The sequence below is a fragment of the Diabrotica undecimpunctata genome, chromosome 4 (genome assembly GCF_040954645.1).
Source record: "Diabrotica undecimpunctata isolate CICGRU chromosome 4, icDiaUnde3, whole genome shotgun sequence".
Classification (NCBI taxonomy): domain Eukaryota; kingdom Metazoa; phylum Arthropoda; class Insecta; order Coleoptera; family Chrysomelidae; genus Diabrotica; species Diabrotica undecimpunctata.
Genome location: NC_092806.1, coordinates 52,662,560 through 52,687,596, shown reverse-complemented (window position 1 = coordinate 52,687,596; position 25,037 = coordinate 52,662,560). Strand labels below are relative to the sequence as shown.

General features: G+C 33.3%; 1 protein-coding gene across 1 annotated transcript in view; it reads left to right on the top strand.

Annotated features, from left to right (window-relative positions):
• The first annotated feature begins 20,794 nt into the window (after positions 1–20,794).
• Positions 20,795–25,037, top strand: part of LOC140439513 (uncharacterized) — a 268,238-nt gene continuing 263,995 nt past the window's right edge. Inside the window, exon 1 of the mRNA XM_072529480.1 lies at positions 20,795–21,159. The gene's annotated coding sequence lies outside the window, so the exon portion shown is untranslated. The remainder of the gene's footprint in view (positions 21,160–25,037) is intronic.

The following is a 25,037-nucleotide window of genomic DNA, read 5'->3' as shown; positions in this document are numbered from 1 at the left end:
TGCAGTACCAGAAGACAAGAAAGCCACATACCTTCTACACTACATGGGTCCAGATGCATATTATATTCTTTGTGATATAATTTCGCCGGAAAAACCAGACGAGAAATCGTATGATGAACTGGTAAATACAATGAAACTACATTACAACCCTGAACCGTTGGAAATAGTGAAAAATTTCAGATTTTCACAAAGAAAACGGTACATAAGGGAAACTGCCAATGAATATATTACAGCTTTACGTAAATTAGCTACAATTTGCAAATTTGGTGATTATGTAAACAAAGCCCTAAGGAATCAATTCGTATTTGGTCTTCGAAACCAAAATATTCAAAGCAGACTCCTAGAATACAAGGGTCTTACAATGGAGAAAGCATTAGAAGTTGCCGTCAGCATGGAGACACCTACCCCAGTGTTGCAGCTCGATTACAGAAGTCAAATACAAGTGCTGATATAAATAAAGTTTCTAGTGTCAAAAATAAACAAGGACACATACAACATACATGTGAAAAGAAATGATATTCATCATAAACAAACTAAAAATATATTTTGTTTTAGATGCGGATCTTCACAACATATTGCGAACAAATGTAATAAAACACATTTAGTCTGTAGCAAATGTAAACGAGGAGGTCATCTGAGCAAAGTATGCACGAAAAGTAAAAGTTCGAATCAGGTAGATCAAATGGAAGAAATTTTCAACATTCATTCAGATCATTCATACTACAGGAAAAAATTTACAATTTCAGTTGAAGTCAACAAGGTAAGCCTATCCATTAAAATAGATTCGGGTGCAGCTGTTACATTATTAAATCTCAATGATTTCAAAACATATTTTCCTAATTTAAAATTACAAAATACCGATTTAAAGATAGTTACATATTGCAAAAATCATTAGATGTGGTCAGTTTTACACAGGTCAATGTTAAGTACAAGGATGATACAAAAATTTTAAACATTTACATAGTAAACTCAGATAGACCACCATTAATGGGTCGTGAATGGATACGCCAATTAGATATATTCTAATATATTCGATAACATTTCAGAAGTATCTGAAGTTACAAATAACAAACTTACAAATTTACTTACAAAATATTCTTTTGTTTTCCATTAAAGTATGGGAAAAATTCAAGGTTTACAAGCTACATTAAAAGTTAAACCAAACACTTCACCTTTATTTATACAAGCTAGGAAAGTACCATATGCGTTATTACCAAAAGTGGAACTGCAACAATTTTTCGTCAACAAAGTGCTCATTCTGGCATAGTCAAGATGAAGATGCTTGCAAAAGGATACCGCTGGTGGCCAGGAATTTCTAAAGATATAGAAGATATATGCAAAAATTTTACAGACTGCAACAAAATCAGGAATAATCCAGAAAAAAATTGTAGTACACCTAGAACCCCTTTTAAAAGAGTTCACGTAGATTTTTCAGGAACTTTCATGATTTCATACTATTTTATTCTAGTGGATGCCTATACTAGATGGCCAGAAATACATATGGTTAAATAATTGACAAGCAAAACTACCATAAACTTACTAAGAATAATTTTTTGTACATTTGGAATTCCAAATGGTTTAGTTTCAGATAATGCACACACGTTTACTAGTTACGATTACGAATTTAAACAATTTATACAGCAAAATGGAATCTTTCACAAATTCAGTGCACCATATCATCCAGCTACAAATGAAATGGCAGAGAGGTACGTACAAACATTCAAACAAGCGCTACGTACATAAAAAGGAGATAATAATGAAAGAGAGCTACAGCTAAACAAATTCTTCCTGAATTACAGAAGAAGCCCACATAGTCCATCAAATTTGATGTTTGGAAGAGAGATCCGAACATGATTAGATTTATTGAAACAGTTTTACAAAACACCTGTACAAAATCAAAACCATCTCAGGGTAAGAAACTTAGAGGTGGGAGAGAGTAGAGAATCGTGATTACATACATACTGATAAATGGGAATTTGGTAAAGTCAAACGTAAACTAGAGAAATTACACTACCTTATACATTTAGACGATACAAGAATATGGAAGAGACATATAGCTCAAATCAGATCTATAGGGGAAAATACACCTGTATACATTAATAAACAACCGACACATTTTGACCTGGGTTATAATCCAATTGTTACAAATAATTTTGCGTCAAATGAAGCAGCACCATGTTCTAGTTCAGTTCAAGATACAGATGTACATGATTCAAATAATACTTCAACTTGCTTACCACAAATACTAGATATTACAAATACTGCAGCTAGCTCAGATGACGCCCCCGTACTAGGAAGGTCCCAACGGGTGATAAAAAAGCCTGTACTTGTAAGTATTATGTTTTTGTTTTTAATTTATTGACCTTTACAAGTTTAACATTTCCTTACGAGGAGGAGAGTTGTCATATACTTGATATTTTGGTAGTTCTATGACATGACACTTGGACGTTGACAAATGTCATGGGACGTTACTCACTTCATTATTTACGGAGTTACGTTATGTAGGTTACCACACACATGTTTTTAATTACTGAAATTAAGGAACATACAATACATTCAACACCATTTTCATTACATTACACGTACATATACAACAGAGAGCAAACATACAGTAAACGCCAAATTATTTTTTCACTGTCTGTAACGTAATTGGAATAACTTAAAACTAATAAGTTACTGAGTTCCCATGTAATACACCTTTTTTTAACCGAATATACCTTTAGTATAGCGAAGTATAGTCATTAAAGTCATAGTCATCGAAGGATAGTCATCGAAGGATGGTCATCAAAGGATAAATAATGTTAACATGCCGGAGAAACTTTGCTTAGGTACTTGCAAACTGCTTTGAATCAGCAGTTTGACCTCCACACGACATCAGATTTACCTGCATTCGTTTTTTTTTTCAAATATGAAACGCTCCGAGTTATTAAATTTGTGTAACGAGTACTATAGAACGTGCTAAACTGCGTAGTGCGCGAATCAAGGATAAGGTGTAAGAACTACCACAAATATTATTTGTTTTAACTGATTAGTAATTAGTTATATGTATGTTTTGACCGGGTATATAAGGTTAAATTAAATAGTTTTATATTGTTTCGGCAGTTTGTGCCGGTGTTCCATCGATTCTCCATATAGCTCCTGAGTTTCCAAAAAGTGTATGAAAATAGCTTAACATATAAATTTCCTATAAACTAGTCACTTCTTACATCTTATTTATTCTTCTACAAAAATCGCGTATGTTACTGTCATTATGTCAGAGAAATTTTACCGCCTCTAGGAATTTTCATTTTGTTTCATACTTTTCCTGGCGTATATTTTTTGTTTTAAAAATGACCAACTAGTTTCCGTAAATTCTAAAAAATTGGTTGTTCGACGAGATTATTTGTGAGTATTGTCATCTTACAATGTGTGACCCTGCCCCATACCGATAAAAAATATGATTTTTTAGTACATGTACATCGCTCTCATGCCATAGTATCCTTTCTTGACATCATATCGCCTAGACAGCCTTACAAAGAGACGTATACTTTGTAAGTATAAGTGTATTGCAGCCCCAAAAAGTACTTAAATTTGAAAATTCATACATTGCCAGGTATGGTGTTGGTCTTGAACGGTCAGTCAGAAGACCGTTTTGCTCTAGACTGCGTTGAATAATGCGTATCAGGTCAGCACGACCAAATTGCTGTTGTAATTGAAGTACAGTCACCCGTGATTAGCAACTGATTAGACTACAGACCATCTTATTCAGTTAATGGTCGAGTAATTTGTAACTGTGTAAAACTACTCCTTTTGCAATTTAACCTTAAATGTCATTAATCACTCAGCAGCTGAAAACAATTTTGTACAAAATAGATGGTATTCAAGCCAATCAAGATTATTTGTTTTGTACATTAAAAATATGGTAAGCAAATAATTTAACAGGTACGGTAAATGGTAAATGTAGAAACATTTTAAACTTTCAAACTTAATTCCCAAAAACGACACTTCTTCCCTTGTCTTTACTTATTGTAACGACTCTTAGATTTTAATATATTATGTGTTTTTGTATGAGGAGTGTTTTCGTTTATTGACCATAAATTTTATTTTTCTAGAATCTTACAATATTGATTAATTTTACATACTCAACAATATTTAATTTAAAATAAATTGTTATCCAGAACATGGTTCTCGGCTTCGTGTCTCGACTGTCATGCGATACCGCTCTCAAAATCCCCTCATTATCTCCTGGCATTGAATCATCAAAGACCCAGCACCCAGGAAGACGAAACGCCAGAGAATAGAGCACCGAATTCCGAATTAAAGCGGCCGATCGGCAGCGCGTATGCTGTTGCGAAAGACGGAAGAAGGAAGTAAACACCGATTGCAGGAGACGAGACGCAACAACCGAAGAGAAGAAGATCCATCTAGCCATCCGCGTCCGCGTCAGCATCGGCCACGGCCGCCCGCGCTGCAATTTTCGGGAGCAGTGCGAGAAGAAGAAGACGAGAAGAAGAGAACTCGCCGCGAACGAGGTGGAGAGAGACAGAGTGCACACACGTCGAGACGAAATGCATCGCCTTCGGGCGCCGCATTCACACGTTTTTGGCGGGGAATCGCGGGGGCGCTAGGTTTCGGACAACGTTGCCGGATGGTACATTATCTAACTGTATCTGGAGATATTCTTAAACAAAGGATAGTTTAGAGATTTGAATTTTAAACGACGCGTTCTATTTTTAGCAGTGATGGTTTAAGGTAGAGAGAAAAAAATTAATTCATATGCTTATATTGCTTAAACGCAAATCAAATATGGAATTAGTACAGCTAAATGATATAAAAGTTACTAAAATGTAATAATTATTCGAAAATAGTTCCACTTATCAAACGGTACATAATATTGTAGCTTTTATTGTGTAACTAATACACTTTCTTAGAATTTTACTTACTACTTAAAAGTTAACTTATAGCACTGAGTATATGTGATTCTGAATCAAAGCTAACGTTAAATCATTTAATTGTAGAAATACAGTAAGGTACAAAACTAGAGTTTACTTAAACCTAATTGGTTTTCATGTACAAACATTTATTTCAAATCAACGTTCTCATTTAAACTATGACAGAAGAAGATGCTAGTATATTATTATGTCATTTGTTTTTAACATAGACTTTGATTTTCCGATATTTGGTCGACTCGACCCTTCGCTTTATTAATTTTATTGGTATCCGTAAATTTATAAAGTGAAACGGGCATAAAAATAAGAAGTTATCGGAAATAAAAACGATTTAAAAGAAACACAATTTTTTTTTTCAAAGCTGATTTATTTTGATACCTCGAATAATACAAAACTAACTAGTATTTCCTTCGAACATTTTGTTATAGAATTCGTCTGATTATGGTGAAGATGTAAATCACTATCAGACTTTCCACAACATCGGTTGGGCCTAATACATTGCTAAAAGTTATTACACAATTCTTAAAAAAGTACGCTTAGAACAGAATAATGTGCAATAAAGGTTCTGCAACTAAAGTATTATCTGTAATACACTTGTAACGTGTAACTTAGGAATACGGTTATAAAATCAAAACAAGAAAACTAATGGAATATTAAAGCTGGGTTTATCAGCAGTCTGGCTTATACAGATCACGACATTGTTTTATTGACCATACAACACAATGGCAATCGCTGTGACATGTTACACGCTTCCACCTCTATATTCATTTCACAGTAGGTACGAATTGTTGTAATTGTCACATTGACATTAAAAATTTCAAACGAAGTTCTGAAAGAAAAAACAAATAATTAATAAAATGTCTATTACGTTGTATAGCGTCCAAGAAAAAGTGCAACTTGTAACATGGTACTTTCAGGGTCATTCAATACGCGAAATAATTTATTTATTTATTGTTGCCTTCGAAAATAGACCCTCACCAAGTGTTACAACAGTTAAAAATAGCATTTTAAACATTTTCAAACTTCGGGATGTGTAAATAGTTGTAAAAAGTGTCATGAAGGTAATGAACCACGTGTTAGACCTGTCGATGAGGAGCGTCAAAACAGGGATATTGATATTTGTGCTTTTGTGGACGCTAGTGAACCCTGCAATAGTGTACAAATTGCTAGGGAAGTTAACGTGAATGCTCGAACTGTCCAGCGAGTTCTCAAAAGGAATGGGTATCACTGTTTTAAGATAAAGCCAACACAATAACTGTTTCCGGAAGATAACTTTAGGCGGATAGAGTTTTGTGAATTTATGTTAGATAAACAGAATGAAAATGTACACTTTTTAAAAATGTTTTATTTCCTGACGAATCTTTATTTTCATTATATAAAAAACACAATCCATCCGTTGCAAGGTATTATTCTCGGAAAAATAAGCACCTCAGTGTTGCAGTGCGAACGCAGCATCCGCAAAAGTTAAATGTTTGGACTGGGATGTTAGCGACCATATTGTCGGTCTATTTTTTATCGATGGAAACCTAAAGGTGCCCAAGTATTTACAACTTTTACAGAATGGGATCATTCCGGCAGTTCGACTCATTCCCGTTAATTTTCAGGAGGTTTATTTCCAACAGGGTGGGTGTTCGGCTCACAACTCTAGAGCAACTATTGACTTCCTCAATCAAACGTTTCCTGATCGACTGATAAGTACATGTGGTACAATTAAATGACCCGCTAGATTCTGTGACTTAGCGCCTAACGATTTATTTTTTGGGGTTTTCTCAAAGAAAACATTTATAGGCATCAGTTTGAAAAGGCCACAAACCTAGTCGAATTAAGGGCAAAAATACTTCATTTCTCTGTAAGCGTTACACCAGCTCTACTCCAAAATATGAGGAGAAATCTGTATGACAGATTTGGTTACTGTTTAGCACAAGGAGGTGGAATATTTGAGCCCTTAATTCATTAATCTGCTTTCTTTCTAATTTTTATTTTTTGTTAGGTACATTCCTGTAAAGTCGTTCACTTTATAATGTATAATATATGTCTGAATTGTCAATATAAATGAGTCAGACAAAATTAAATTATTAGAAGAATTTTTCACCAAGTAACAAAAAACAAATTGTTTAGTTTATTAATGTTTATATTTTGAGAACGATTGCCGAAGTGGAAATTGAAACGTTAATAAATTTATTTTAAAGTTTATTGGGCTTATTCCCATTAAAATAGTAATTACTTTAAGATGCCACAAGAAAATAGCTTCAGAAAAATATCAAAAAATCTGACTAAGAATAAATATTATCAAAAACTAAATATCTAACAAGTGAATTGTTGGATAGACATAAGAAATATCTCTGGGCAATTAAAATACAAAGAAAGTAAGATGTAATGTGTACTTAGAACAAAAAACTTAATTTTTAAAGCAGTGCCTAACTGTCAATGTGAATAGAAGGTCTTCCTTAGCCTGGGCAGCACTTGGACGACAAGAAACCATCGTTAAATTTAACCTACCAAAAACTCTAAAAGTCAAAAATTTTCGACCAGTATATATTGCCAGCCTTAACGTATGGAATAGAAACGTGGGCTTTCAACAACAATATAATTCATAAACGGCAAGTAACTCAAAAGCTACGGAACGTAAAATGCTTAATATTAAACTTAGAAATTGTATATCTAGTGAGGAAATAAAACGATCAACGGTAACAGTAATTTAAAAAATTCCTGCGTTAAAATAGAACTGGTCACACCACGTAAGGAGAATGTAAGACAACCGATGGACGAATCGAATTTTTAAATAGCCACCAAGGAAAACAAGATAACCATAGGCAGATCTCAAACCAGATGGACTGATGACATCAGAAGAATAGCTAGTTCTGAATGGATACAAATATTAAAGAATAAAAACGAGTGGACACACTTAACGGAGGCTTAGGTAGCGGCCATAGCTCAGTGGATAGGTAGTGGTTTACCAAGTCGGCCGGGTTCAATCTTGTAGGACACCAGAAATCTTTTAATTTCTAAATTAACTGAACCGCCACCGTGCTTCGGATGGCACGTAAAGCCGTCAATTCTGGTTAGGTAAGAAACTAACTAAAACCTAAGCCAGAATGTTACACAAATGGAAGATGGACAATTGATTAAAACACAACCACATAAATCACCAATCAACTTCAAAAAAGGGAGGCTTACATCTGGCGATGGATGGAATAGCTGACGAAGACGATGTTATCTACCAAACAAATATTTGGGAAAGTGGATAATATCAAATATAGACGAAACCAAATAAATCAAGACATGCATTGAAGTAGTACATAAATCATTTAATAAACTTATAAGAGTTCCGTATTATCGGGATATGAGATTGACGCTACGCCTAAGTATCAAGAATAAGTGAGATTTATTTCTCCGTTTCTCTATAACTCTTATTTGTGTATACTGTCGCTTACAGTCAATTTCCCGATGCCTGGAGTTAACAATTTATTTATTAGGTAACACTTGTTATATAAATATTTATTAGTTTCAATTTTAATGAATTTCTCTAAATATAAACTGAAGTAAACTTAACTGTTTTGTGCTTTTGATATTTGAATTATGTTTACCAATCCCTTTAATCTAATTCCCTCCACCTAATGACCATTGGGGGTACAGTATTTGCGATATCAATTTTTTTGCACATCTGAACAAGCTAGATAGATACAGCTAAAGGTAGAGTAAAACTATACCTTTATTTATATAGATAATGGTTCACTTTAAAAAAACACACCAATCGAAGAGTGGAAATTAGAAAAGGCCAAAGTTGTATTTTTCAAAATTGAGCTAAAAGAGTTCTAAAGTGTCAGTATTAAAATTAGAGTTTCAGGAGCTTCTCATAGATGTCGGTGGCTGTATGTACGGCACCATTTTCTTTAGAAAGATCGTAAGTCCAACGATTCAGATGTCGCTACTTCTAGACATCTGCATGTTTTAGCTGTGTGATTTTGTTGTAAGTGGTAATAATTGATTACAGTGTATTAAAATGAAAGAAAATCAGAAAAAATACCTAAAGGCAGTGGTTCATTTGGCAGTGAGCAGAAACGCTTAAAATTAGTTGGAGCGTCATGCAAAACATACAAACTTATTGAAGTAGCTCCAAAAAATATCCCAACGAACAAGTTTGAAAAACAGATCTAATGATTTTCCATTACAACCTTGTGTATTTTTTGCAGATTTAAGATGTTACGTACGAAAGGAGAGGTTGTCTTTTTAATAAGTTCCACCAAGAAAATGCTAAAACACAAGGCACATTTGTCATGGAGCTTTTAAGAATTAGCAGTGTTTAACGAAGACGACATGGTTAATATGAGGATGAGTAAGACCGACGACGTAAAGCAACATAATAGGATATTCACTTAAGATACTTTTACTGTTAATGATAAATGATTGCGCTTGATTGTCGGGAAGAAAAAGTTGAGTGAAACTTGTTATACTATTAAACATATCACACAAGCTACTCTAAAGTTTTCTGAATCTGATGGTTTAGTGATAAGAAAGCACATAAACATGATCCCAACGGATGTTGGTCATTATCTAAGAGCTAAATCCGCAAAAACGTGCATTAGCCCTGCTTTGAATTCTCAGATTCAACAGTCATCTATTAGTTTTATAGGTCTGTATTCATCAAGGACTTTTCTAGTCCACGAGTTGATACATGCATGTACAAGTGACAAACTTCATTGTCAAATAAAGCAAATATATTCAAGTCAAAAGTGTGTAAGTGTATAAAAGAAAATGTGAAGAAATAGAGCAATTGCAGGCAAAACATGATATTTTTAATGTACATAAAAAAGTGAAAGAACTTGCAGGTACACAAAAACGTAAGCAGCCAAATACCCTGTATAATGTCAACGGAAACATAATAACAGAACTAGAAGAACAGTTGAAGACATGGAAAAACTATATTGAAGAACTCTTTGCAGATGATAGACAACAATCTGAGCTAAGTAACATACAAGGAGACGAAGGTCCAGAAATAACGGAAGAAGAAGTAATGTAAGCACTATAAAGAATGAAAAATGGTAAAGCCCCAGGTCCAGATGAAATACCAACGGAAATCCTTAAACTAATAGAAAAAGACTCGATTCACATTTTGGTTAAACTTTTCAATAGCATTTATACATCAGGAAAAATACCACAAGAATGGCTTTTATCCACCTTTGTTACTATACCAAAAAAGATAAATGCCAAACAATGCAGTGATTACCGTACAATCAGTCTGATGAGCCACGTACTGAAAATATTTCTGAAAATTATACACTCTAGAGTACACAGAAAACTGGAAATGGATATCAATAATACCCAGTTTGGATTCCGAAATGGACTTGGAACAAGAGAGGCGTTGTTTGCACTGAACGTTATGTCTCAAAGATGTCTTGACATAAATCAAGATGTATTCATGTGCTTCATAGATTACAACAAGGCCTTTGATAAAGTGCGGCATGATCACCTAATCAGACTCCTGACAGAAAAGAATTTAGATAAACGAGACATCCGACTAATAGCAAATATGTACTACAATCACAAAGCAGTAGTGAGAGTAGAGAATAATACCACTGAAGAAATCGAAGTAAAGCGAGGTGTGAGACAAGGGTGTATACTGTCACCACCCCTTTTTAATCTCTATTCCGAAGACGTAATGAATAGAACACTCTCTGAGCAATCCGTAGGTATTAAAATAAATGGTGTTAGATTAAACAATCTGAGATTTGCCGACGACACCGTTCTGATCGCAGAAACACTGGAAGAGCTACAGACAATGGTGAATAAGATAGCAGACTGCAGCGAAGAATATGGACTATCTTTGAACATAAGGAAAACTAAATTTATGGTAATATCGAAATCAACACAAAATGTCCAAAATTTATATTTACACAATGAAATTATCGATCGAGTTAGCAAATACAAATATTTAGGCACTTTTATAAATGAAGACAGCGATAGCTCAGCAGAAATCAAAATAAGAATAGAAAAAGCCAGATCCATATTCACTAAAATGAAGAGAGTGTTCTGCGGAAGAGATTTGAGCCTTGAAATGAAACTTCGCCTGATGAGATGTTACGTACTTTCTGTGCTGTTCTACGGAATGGAGTCATGGACGTTGAAAAAGATTGATACCAAAAAATTAGAGGCATTTGAACTGTGGATGTATCGCAGAATCCTGAGAATATCATGGACCGAGAGAGTCACAAATGTCGAGGTCTTGAGAAGAATGAATAAAGAAACGGAAGTCATATTTACGATCAAAAAACGAAAACTGCAATACTTGGGACACATTACAAGAGGCGGAAGATATGAACTGCTTCGAATAATTATGCAAGGGAAAATAGCAGGAAAAAGGTCCATAGGAAGAAGACGAAACTCCTGGCTAAAGAATCTACGGGAATGGTATAGCTGTAGCAGCAACGAATTGTTTCGGTCAGCAGTTTCGAAAATACGTATAGCCCTGATGATCGCCAACCTTCGGAACGAAGATGGCACTTGAAGATTCAAGTCAAGTGCATCTGCCACTATTCAACTAGAGCTTCATCACCGTAACACCGAGAGGGCTAGAGCGTTGTTAAAGCAAGATAACATCGACTCTAAAGATCCCGGAAGCACAAAGTGTTGTTTATTTATGAATCTCCAGAAGGGCATGTTTGTTTCATTATTAACCTATAGTGATATGTTCTCTTAGATATCTCACAGTTATCTTGCTGTAAATTAGGAGTTTATGTTGGTGATACGAACAAGACTTACATGTGTATGTGGCATGAGGGAGTAGCTTCTCGTGTAAGCAACGAAATTACCATATTTCTTCTCCAGCTTGTTTATCGCATCTTAAAGAAAGGAAAAACTTTAGCAGTTACTTTTGCAATAACCTTTCTTAGGATAAATTTACCATTTTGTGTTAAATATATATGTTACTGTGAAACTCCAAAATCCAGTGGATGTCGAGATACACCAGTGAATGTCAACATTTACCAAGTCACTTGGCGTATGTTCGAATTATTGGTTAAATATCATAGTTTCTAACATTCACCGGTAATGTCGACATCTGTTATACATTTTTGGTGTATGTTAAAGACATGTATTTTTTATCAAGTAAAAGTAAAAAATTAGTTTGGTATGTTTTTGCGGCTGCTCGCTTTGATGAAATTTGCTCGTGCTGTTCAGTCAGTACTTCAGATAAAGACATGCTACACTGCGAATCAGTAGATGCTTGAGATATAGGCGTGCTAGTTTGCGGATCATTTCCAATCGAATTGTCTTTAAAAGTATTCAAATAGGCCTCTAGCTGTTCCACAGTTTCAATAGTTTTAATTTTACCGTAAACATGACGACGCTAGGCCTCTTTTTGATTTAACGCCAACTGTGGCTTCATATGGACTTAAACGTATTCCTTCGTGATAAGTTATGTTTTTTGCGAATTGAATAAACCGTGAAAAAAACCAGTTACAACCGCTTATTTCTGACATTCGCCGAAACTTATTTGCGTCTGTCGACAATGTTCGGTTTTTCACAAAGCCGTTTGGTATATATCGACATTCACCGGTAAATGTCGACACACATCAATCTTGGACTTTCATCCAGTAGCATGTGTAACAAATAAAGTTTTTGTTAGGTATGCTTTTGGATCTTTATAGTGTTTTTAGATTATCTCAAAATTTTTGTTTTTGGCACTTTGATCCTGTTACGACCCACGATTAGTTTATCGTGAGATAATTTGCTATAAAATATTTTATTAAATTAAAATAATATACCAAGACAATTTTCATAGAACTATTTATTGCTTACTATACATGTTTACAGAACTGAGTGTCGAATGCTGCTACACAAAACCCTAGGGGAGGGGAGGTCGTTTCTTAAAACTATAAAATTTTAACTTTTGGAAATAACGTACATTACAAATTTTTTCATATTGTCCTTATCAGAACCATCTACAGACGCAGTGGCCGCGACAACAATAGCAGACGGATTTGCCGGGTACCTACTTTCTAAAGGGAGGGTTTAATCTACAAACTTTCACCAGAAATGTGTAAAAGTGCAAACATTTTATTCTTTTAATAAATTACTGGAAGCTAATTTACCCAAACTTTAAGAATTACCGATATGAATCTAAAATAATAAAATCAAATCGACAATAACATGAAGTGAATTATAATGAGACGGAACAGATCCTTTCTAATTTCCTTACTTCAATTAATAAATTGTAACTTTTGCCAAATTATTTACCCGTTTTTATTACCGAACGCTAGATCTACTCGCATTTATTGGACCAGTGTATACTCTATCTTTCCTTTTAAAAACTGATGCAAAAGACAAAAATAAATAAAAATGTATAAATGTTATAGTAAGTATTCAAGTCTAAAGATATTCAAACTACTCGGTCAGATGTTTCTGCAGATTAATAGTAGACCTTAAAGACCTTAATGTGATATTCTTGTTGATAACAAAACTGCACAATTTCTGTTTATGGTATGAGCATGAATAAAATTGGAATCTAGTTTGTTTATAGAGCTGGTAAACTGGTGCGGTTGTCAAAAACTCTGGTACTTATAGATACAACAATTTAAGGACATTTTCGTTTTTAATACACACGCTATTCATATATACATTTTAAGTAGCAAAAGCATTATCAGATAAGCAAAAAGGTTTATGCAATATGAAATTATGATAAACTTTTAATATTTAAATGCAAATACTCAAGGCTGATAAAGTTGTCAAGCCGTCTTCGGTAAAAGTATTCCGTATACCTACAAATAGTGATAAAATATAAGCGCGTACGGAAATCTTTAATGTTATCTATTTATATGTTTTAAGATTATTATGCTCATTAAGAGTAAATTTTTTTGGAGGTATTTTTTAACACAAAATTTGTTTGTGTTCTGCATGCCTGTTTCGCATTTTAACATAAGTTCAATATCAGTTTAATGTGTGATAAAAGAGAGTATTGTAAAATTATTTGAACGAGAATTATTTGTTTTATAGGAGATCGTAACGTATGACTGAAGGGTATATAACTAAATTGTAATTGTGTTTTTTTTACAATGTAATGTCTTGATAATTATTCTCTGTTGTTAACGCTTATACTTCTTATTATCCTCGTTCTCCATGGTTGTTGTTATCATCATCCCATACATTTGTCCACAGTCTTTGGCCATGGTCTTGTTTGAAATTCCAGTACGCTAATTTGGTATTTATGTTAAATTACAATATATATCTTTTTTTATATGTGTTAAATTGAGCTGGTATACAGAAAAAGTTACCACAGTACGGCAGTTTCAAAAACAAAGTTTTTATTAGTAGAATAAATTACATTTTCCTCTTTTTAAATAACAGGTGTCAAAAAATCGAAAACGAGAAGTAAACACAAAAAGAAAGTGGCCTGAAAGTGAGTGGGAGAGTGTTAGATTCATGGAGTTATACGAAGCTGAGGAAGCATTATGGAATGTACGGATAAAAGAATATAAAAATAAGGATGCTAGAAGTGCAGTATTTTTTCTTTTTTATTCCTTTTTTCTGGATTTCAAGCTCACCCAAACCACTAGAACACCTTCCATAATCACTTCCGCCATCTTTAGAATGGTTATTTGATATCCAAATCATTTAACCATGGCAACCAACTTGGTACAAGTACACTTGTTTATTTTTGTCCGTTCCACTGTTATCTAGGACATTCTCTTTTTCTTCTTCTATTTGGTTTCCCTTTCCAAGTTTTCAGTGGTATTCTTGTCTTGTCCATCCTTCGCATATGTCCACACCAAAGTAATTTTTGTTTTTCTATCTCGTCATTTAGTGTTTCCTTCACATTCATTAATTCTCTAACTCGTTTATTTTTTACTTTGTTCATTAGTGTCAATGAGCAGCTTCTTCTAAAAAAAAACCATTTCCATTACATTTATGCTATTTTCCATTCTTTTATTTGCCAACCAAGTCTATGAGCCATACATGGAGCAGCTTTCCACTTCGTTTTCTTCGTCTACCTGATCCTTTAAGGACATTGGCGATCATCACGTCCCATTTTACTCGGCAGCAGTTCTGCAGTAGCTTTCTACTATTGTCTTAAATATTTGGTGTTTAGTTATGCTTGTAATATCGTCGTTTTATATAATTAAGTGTATTGTCGTGTTATATATTCGTTTCGATCCTGTATTTGTTTGATGTACCATGACACAATGACCATGTATTGCGTTTTATCATAATTAATTTTCAAACCGCAGCTTCAAAAATCTTCTTCCAGCTTTTTTATCATGTTCACGATGTCATCTTTATATTCTGCTAAAATATATTTGATCATCGGCAAACCAAAGGCTATGGGTATACAGTATTGTGCGAATTATTGGAATCATTGTAACATTTTCAATATTTACAGTTGGCAGCACTGTCCACGCATTTACAACTGACCAAGCATTGAAAACATAACCTTACTTTTCTCTGCCTTTTATTTGAGGTATTTTAAGACATTTCCCACTAAGTTTGTGTTATTTTCGGTAATAAGTGAGTTTGTTTCGCTTAATTCCATCATGGATATTACGCCTAGGAAGCGCGAAAAGATTATCATGTTAAGTGATCACACTTCTATGTCATAAAGAGAAATCGCAAGAATGTATGGAGTGAGTAGGGGGTAGTAAGCAAGATTTTGAAGCGTAAACGAGAAACGGGATCAATGGATGTGAACAGGTTAGGAAAATGTGAAAAAAAGAGAAAAACAACACCAGCAGATAAAAGATTTTTACTTCGAAAGAGCAAATTGGATCCAAGAAAAACAAACCAATAGCTCCAACAAAATCTAGCAGTATCAGGTGTAGTGATTCATGACTCAACTGTTCGGGAAAATACTTTCAAACAATGGTAGAATGGCAATGCGTTTACAGAAAAAACAGCTTTTAACTGAACGAATGAAGAAACAAAGGCTATTGTGGGCCAAAAAATAATTGGACTGTAGACGACCGGAGAAAAGTCCTATTTACAGAATAAACTTACTTTATAGTTCAAGAACAGCTGTCGAAATTCGTCAGGAAGTCTGACAGTGAAAACCTTACACCATCTCATTTCGATCAAACTGGAAAACATCCAATCAAAAAAATGTTTTGGGGATGTTTTTCATACATGAGGGTTGGATCTTTGGTACCAATCGAATCCATGATGGACAGCCAAAAATAAAAATCCATGTCGAAAGAGCGTTTGGACACAAAACTTAAAAAATGTCAGCCCTAAGGAGGAGTGATTCTTCAACAGGACTATGCTCCCTGTTACAAGTCAAAGCAAATGATGGAATTTTTCAAAAATAAGAAAATTAATGTTTTAGATTGGTCCGATAATTCGCCAGATCTCAACCCCATTGAAATTTATGGACCATTTGCAAATCTGGACTGCGCAAAATCGACTGTACAACAAAAATAGAAATGATAGAAGCGGTCATTCAGGTTTGGTTTCAAGATGAATGGTTATCCGGAAACTCTCAGAAGCTCGTAGAATATATGCTAAAAGAGGTAAAAGCAGTAAATGGATCCAAAGGAGGACATATTTCCTACTAAATGATGTAAATTTATAGTTTTGTCAAAATATAATTTTTTTCTAAATATACTGTTTTTTTTTTTCATTAAAGCAGCCTACGATTCCATTAACTCACACGGTACTATAGTTATCGTCAATTTTTATTCTCATCTGTTCACATTTCTTGTTCCATTATTTAGTATTTCATCTACGTAAAGTTCAAATAAGGCTGGTGACAGGCACCATCCTTGTCGTAGTCTTTTATTTACTTTAAACGGTTCTGAGTTGTTTATTTTATTTTATTTTATTTCTACAGCATTTATTTAGGTTTTATATATTCCGTGATTCCATGATTGATGATTCTATCTTTGATTGAATGCTCTAAACTATACAGTTATCTCCTGCTGCATCAGAAACCATTCACTCAGGTGTCTAGGCCAGGATAATATTCGTCTTCTACATATCGACTTTCTTGTATTTTGCCGTTCGTAGTGAGCTGTCATAGTAAGTTTTGATTATTCCTACAGGTATCTCTCTTGCGTACAATAAGTGGATAACGTTCTTTATCCAATCCTGAATCTACGAAAATTTGTCCTTCCTGAATCTTGTTAATTGGAGAGCAGTGTTAAGCAAATTTATACCTCGGTAGGTATTCCGATTTTTCTTTAAAAAACATTAGCATTATTGTTTTTCTTTATTTGCCAAGATTTCCATTTAGCTTAGTGCTATTTTATGTTTTGTTCTGAGATAACCGTTCTTTTAATTATTGATATGTTTGGTTTCGATAAGTTTGTGTGCTGTTGATAAGTTTGTGTGAAAAAGAAAAGGAGGACATGTTTCCTACTAAATGATGTAAATTTATAGTTTTGTCAAAATATAATTTTTTTCTAAAAAAACTGTTTTTTTTTTTATTAAAGCAGCCTGCGATTCCTTTAACTCGCACGGTACTGTAGTTGTCGTCAATTTTTATTCTCATCTGTTCACATTTCTTGTTCCGTTATTTAGTATTTCATCTACGTAAAGTTCAAATAAGGCTGGTGACAGGCACCATCCTTGTCGTAGTTCTTTATCTACTTTAAACGGTTCTGAGTTGTTTTGTCTGACTTTTATTCTACATTCATTGCCTTCGCAAATTGATTTTACAGCATTTATTTAGGTTTTATATATTCCGTGATTCCATGATTGATGATTCTATCTTTGATTGAATGCTCTAAACTGAACAGTTATCTGCTGCTGCATCAGAAACCATTCACTCAGGTGTCTAGGCCAGGATAATATTTGTCTTCTACATATCGACTTTCTTGTATTTTGTTGTTCGTAGTGAGCTGTCATAGTAAGTATTTTTTATTCCATTACAAATCCTAAGTACTCAAATTGTCTTTTTTGACGGTTAAAATTATTTGTGGTTCATTTTTCATCCCTTTAATTATGCAAACAAGAATATAACATAAATCCAAATTATATCATCATTATCAACATTCTCTTTGGCTCTTTCGCTCTTTAATTATATTCCTCCATTTCCTATGCTATGTAATACCAATATTCATTTTCTTCAGACACATGCCCTGTATCAACGTTTTCCACCAGATCTATTATTCTCTCCTATTCCTACCAATAGCTTAAGACACAACGATTATTTATTTTGGATGATTATCATTTTGGCTTTAAATGTACCAAAACCATGCTAACCTATCGTCTCTCATTTTGAAATAAATTAATGCCACACTTAGAACTTCCTCATAAATTTATTTTTAATATCATCCTGATTTATCTAACAATTTTCATTTCTGCAACATATTCAACATTGATTATTTCTTACTTCTTGTTATCTTGTCAACGTTTATTGTATTCAACGTTTATTCAACGTATTCATACTGATGGTCTTCCTATTGGAAAACCGTTTTTGTCCGTCTTTACCACTCCATTTGTTGTCATTCGGCTTCTGTGATAGTTCCATTCTACTCTTCTATTTCTTACCCAGTCTTTGATGTTCTCTCCTTGCATCTCCGTCGTATATTTGTACTTCTGTTCCATAGTTTCTTACCATTGATTTTTCTATAGGTTTTCATCTCTTCTGTTTTTAGCATTATTTTTGTCCTCTCTGTGTCGGGTCGTGTGTCTGTCGCGTATGTCAATATTGGTCTGATGACTGATTTGTAAATTCTGCCTTTCATTTCTTTCCCGATATTTTTATTTCTTCATATTGTTTCATTTAGGCAACCTGCGGCTCTCTTTGCTCTATTCACTTGATCTTCCACTAGATAGTGTGATGGCTATATATCTGCATCACTTGTTATATTATCTGACCCTCCAGCTTTAATTTATATCGTAGTAGATTTGCTGTGATAACCATGTATTTTGCCTTTTTTAGGAAAATGAATATTTTAAATTTTCTGACAGCTATATTAAATTGGTGCAGCATACGTTATAAATCATTTCACTTTAAAAGATTAGCATTGCGTTTTCTGCATAGCAGATTATTTGAAGTAGCTTTTTCCATTTGGTATTTTTTTCTAGTTGTTACTCTTTTTATTATTTCATCCTTGGTCAGGTTAATCAAAGAGGACTCAGGACTTCGGACTTTTATTGTGTTGCTCTGGTACATATTTTCGATCGTTTTGATTATTCCTAGAGGTATCTCTCTTGCGTACAATACGTGGATAACGTCCTTTATCCAATCCTGAATCTGCGCAAATTTTTCCTTCCTGAATCTTTTTAGCTCTTCTTCTAAAGTTGTTCTTTCGATAATTTTTTTGTTATTATTGTTGCTGTTAATTGCAGAGCAGTGTTAAGCAAATTTATACCTCGGTAGGTATTCCGATCTTTCTTAAAAAAACATTAGCATTATTGTTTTTCTTTATTTGCCAGGATTTCTATTTAGCTTAGTGCTATTCTATGTTTTGTTCTGAGATAACCGTTCTTTTAATTATTGATATGTTTGGTTTCGATAGGTTTGTGTGCTGTTGATAAGTTTGTGTGAAAAGTTAACCAATTGATCTGTTTAAAGTGCGCGATCTTTTTTCGACCTGGGCCCTTCTGATCAAAATGATCTCCGGTATTCTTGAAGCTAAAGCCTATTGTGTTTGCTGCCAATTGTCATGTCCTATACCCAGTCTAAATTTTTTTTACTCTGTAGAAGTTTGTACAGGTCTTCTGCTTGGTGTGTCCTAACTATACCAAGGTCTCCTCTTGCTTGCACATACAGTTTTTGTCTTTTACGATCCAGCGCCTCGCAGTCGCATAATGCATATTTCACAGTTTCTAGTTCGTTATCACAGAGTCTGCAGTTAAGGTCTCCATTGTAAATGCCTATTTTATTCAGGAATTCTCTTACTGGTGCATGCCCGGTCAACATTCCTGTTACTGTTCTCAGTTTGTTCTTGCCCATATGAAACAGTTCCTCTGTTCATTTTTTATATGGTCCACAGATGAAGATTTTTCCATGTGTTTGTTTTGGTATTATCTCCCAAATTTCAACGAATTTCATGGTTATGAATAAATAACATCAAAACATTGTTGGAGTTAATTTTTTTTTGTTGTAGGCCTTACAAAATTTGTTTATTTCTTACCTTTATAAAACATTTAAAAAATATTTTATTTTGTTTTATTTCTCATTTTTACGCCACTGATCAATGCTTTCAATCAAAGCTTTTGTATAAAAATGTGTAAAACTAACACAAAAAATATGGAATCGCATCCAAAATACTCGTTTAATATAACAAATGTTAACAATTGTAGTAAAAGGCAGGCATTTTTTATTTATTTATAATTATATTTTTATATGGGTTGTCCCTTGGTGCGACGCCTGTGGCAAGTTAATACCTTTTTAACTAATAAAAAATGCTCTCCAAGGCACCAAAAATTCAAACGGACCACGCAAAAAAATGTTTTCAAAAAGTCGTACCTTTCGCTAAATCTGGTATAATACTTTATTTATTATATTTAATAAAAGTTTATTAAAAAGAAATTATCAAAAATCAAACGGGAACTCTTTAAAAAAATAAATATTTTAATAAGAAAATTTTTTTTAATTAAATACACTATCGATCTTGAAATTTTCGATAAACCCTGGTATGATGTGTTAGTGTTGATCTCAATTCAAATTTAATTTTAACATCACCGTCAAATCCGAATAATATCAATACTTTATCAGGAAAAGTTAAAATCGTTTTAAAATCCACGACCTCTGACATTGCATTTTCGGAGTAACCACTTCTATGCAATTCTCATCGGTCCGTAAGCCTCCAATAAGTACTTGTCAATCATCTCGCCAAAAATCGACCAACGTAGTCCATCCTGAGCGCACCAATTTTCTACCTAACCTAATTGGCAACGTCGCTTCAGAAGTGGCCCGACACTACCAGCAACTGACATCGCTTTAGCCGCTCTAGACAGTCGACGGTCGACGTCACGCCATGGCAGGTTAGAGCGAGTAGTACAAAAACAGTCCACAGCCACCCACTACCAATACATACTTTTACTTTAATATCATCTTGTGTATTTGTTACTAACACGTGCGATCACAGTGCCGCCATATTGTGGTTCCGGGTACCTACACGCCGACACTGCTGACAGTACCGTTAGATTTCGGCGGTTGACAGTGGTTCCTAATATTCAAACGTCTAATGCGGAATCTCGAATTTTGCGAATCAGTGTCGGCTGCTTCTATTAGATTCAGAGTGCTGTGATTTTAGTGCGTTTTCGAACGCATTGCGTAATCAATGACAGAAAGGTACATACTTGATATTTATTACATTTTATTTTAATGTTAAACATAGCTTCCCGTTTCCGGATTTTAATTTTGCTTCATCTCATATTTACACCTACTTGAAATAGCGAGTTGGCACAATTTGATACGGCTTAGAAAAATATTTTCTGTGAATACATTTGTAACACAACCGCGTTTTTAAACACCGGTCTGCTAATCTTTTCTAACATATGGGAAAACCACAGTGTTACGATATTTTTATTACTCCCTTTAAAATGCGAAATTATTAACAATCAACACAGACACAAATTACAATTGGATAAACGTTATAAAATTTTCGTCGAATGCAAATTCGGACATTAATGCTGTCTATAATTATTTTATAACATTTAATATGAAAAATTATATACCTGTTCAAAAACAATCTAAAAGATTATTATGTTAGAATGTTAAAACATTCTAATAAAAATGGCTTTAAAAACTATAACAGTATTTGTTTTTAGTGGAGGTCTTTTAAATATTATTAAACATCTATTGTGCAATAAACCTACGGTTATCCAAAATTTATTGTTCAATTTGTGATCAGTCTTTGCAAATGGACCTATTCGTGGATTAAAAAATGTATTTCCCGCATAATTCGAATTTAAGGAATATTCTGTACTTGAATTCTATCAATTAGATTCAGATCAGGAGATTGTATTGCCTAAAATATAAATACTTTTCCATTATGATAGAACTATGTGCACTACAACACGACGGATATTAAGTTTAATAAAATTTACACAAACCTTTGCCCAATTGTTATTTACACAGTAATCCTTTGTACACTTAAATTTTTTTGGTAATTTTGATGTTTTTTCCATATTATAAAATATCAGCTTATACTATTAATTCTTCTTCCAGTTTAGCTTTTCCTTTTTCAGGGGTCACTGTTTCTTACCCTTATTCGCCACTCACTTCTGTCCATCGTGTCTTCTTCACCTAAACCTTTCTCAAATCCTCTGCGCCACACAGTCCTTCCATCTTCTCGGTTTTCCTCTACCTGTCTTTCCATCAAGTTCTAACAGATCCATTTTTCGTCCCACAATTTTCATCTCAGCTTATACTTTTACGATAGCCATATATCTAATGAGACTTCTAGACTTGCTATCGATCCGAACTTTTGGAATCGGAGAGAAAAGACAATATTTTGCTTTGTTAAATTGAGATTGCAAAAAATAGTGTTAATAGTGGAACAAATAAATGGCAGGAGATATGTACAACAAACAGTGTGATTAATGAAGGTTACATAATGTACCGCAATTGCATTTTGGTCTTTCTTTCAGTTTGATTCATCATCCCATTCAGTCCCCATCTTACGATATCCTTTGTAGTTTTAAGAATGGTTTCGTGGTAATTTCATAATATTTTTTTATAAATATAACATACCCACCTACTTAACTCATTTTTGTTATGTTAATACAGATGTTAGTTCAGGTATAAGAAGTTTCAATTAAGTCCTTTGGTATAGACAGAAATATATCAAAATAAGTTTTTGTAACAGAGTAAGGATAAAATATAAATAGACATGGTTAATGCGATATTATTATTTACTACCAATAATTTTTTATCGTAAAAGTGGAATTATCATATTTTCCGTGGAACATATTTTTCTCAATAGCGAAAAACCACAGTGATGCTATTCTATTTTTATTTAAACTTTAAAGCTATAAAATAATTGCACGATATAATAGACATAAAATTATTAGATATAAAAAGACATTTGATTGACGATTATTATATTAAACTGATCATTTCTCAGTGTAAATTAAACATGCCATCTTTCTCCCAATTCATTGACCATGCAAATAATGTAATTCATTTTGTCGTCTCATTTCGCTTGGGTTAATTTCTACATCAATGAAATTTTGCCAGAGTTTTAAATTGGAGGCAATTTTTCAACCTTCATTTGTTAGGGAAACGTAGTTGATTCTTATTAAATTGTTTAATTTATTATTCTACATGCAAAAAGTTTACTTAAATAGTACTTTAAAGTTGGCCGTGAATAGTTGGCAAAATTTATTCTTATTCGACATTTTTGACTAGTTTTATCTTTATTTGTAGGCCATGAGAGAAACTTTTGAATGTAGGCTTCACCTTCATTTTTTGCTCTTCCGATTTTGTATTAATGTAGTGTTCATATTATTCTTTTGTTTCATCTATGACAGTTTTTTCTAGAACTTACATCTGGCGCCTTATATGTTTTGTTTTTCCAGTGCTCTTTATGCTTTTGCGAGATTATATATATATATATATATATATATATATATATATATATATATATATATATACACGGTGACCATATATATTTTTTGAAAAAAAAAGTACAAAAATGTAGTAAAAAATGAATCTTTTTATTTGACAATCATAACTTTTTGGTATTGGAAATAAAGAATAAACTATGCTAAACATTAAAACAATATGTTGCAAAACAATTATATCAATTAAACTAAATATTATATTAACTTTGAAAAGGTAAAAATCCTGTAATTAATAGTTTTTAGATGAGAGATCTGGAATAGCCTCATCTTCTTTTCTTGGTTTTTTGTACCATTCATATTTTTCGAAACTTAAAATTAATTTAAGAAGGTCCGGCTTCGACTGAAGCAAATGAAAAATTTCATTACAAGTCTCATCAAAATTTACATACACCTGCATCGCTGCCTTGTGAGTGGAAATGGACATGTATGACTTTTCCGACGTCCAATAATTATTTATTATACAAAATGAACGCTCGGATCTATCCATTTAAATAGTTTAAATTCATGTAGATTTGTACTCCAATTTTCTAGGTAGGTTACACATTTTGTGTAAAAATGTTTCACTTGTGCAGTAATTAATATATATATATATATATATATATATATATATATATATATATATATATATATATATATATATATATATATATATATATATATATATATATATACTGTAATAAGGTTAGTGTACTAATCTACTAGGTTCCTACTACTATATCGGTGCTAAAATTTCACTTCCTTTCAAATACGAAGGGATTATGATGCCAACACATCTTGAATTCTTTTGCAGTTTTCATAGATGCTATTCTTTCTTCTAATTTCTTCAACATGCCGATCCTACTTCTCAGTATCTTCTTGATTGAGGTTGCCAACTAATACGGGACATTTTTCTCTGTTCTGAGCTTGATGAAATATATCCATTCGTGTTGTGTAGGTCCATTTCCTTACGTTACGCATCTATATCCTTTTGTTTTCTTCCAATACTCCTCCTTCCTTTGACCTTATCTTCTAATATTACCTGATGTAGTTCATCTTATTAGTGTCATCTTACTTCAGTGTCTATGTCTCTTATTCCTATAGTATTAGGATCATATATAGTATTTTAGCGTTCTCCATCTTGTTAGGATGAAAAGTTTTACTCAGTTAGATATAGTTCCCTGTCCAAATAGATGTAGCTTTCTGCCTACCCAGATATTTAGCTTTATACATTCTTCAGGATGATGCCGTGTAAATTAATCTTTGTTCTTCTTCCTTTTGCCTCTATGCCACTTGGTGATTTGTCCCTTGCTATTTTAATGACTCTTGTGTCTTGTGTTTTACTGATGTGATAATTCCATTCTTTTTTTCTATTTAGTGCCCACTCGTTTATACTCTATACATTACATTTTATTCTAATCTCGTCACTCCTTATTCGGTCTCTTAGTGTGTTTCCGGTAATTCTTTTGAATATTCTCATTTCTGCTGTTTCCATAATCTCTGTGTTTGTTGGCTGTGTCGGGTCTTGTTTCTGATGGGTCTTCATTATTGGTCTTATACTGGCCTTATAGATTCTTGATTTTAACTTACATCATGTTGGTTACGCCATATAGTGTTATTAAGGTA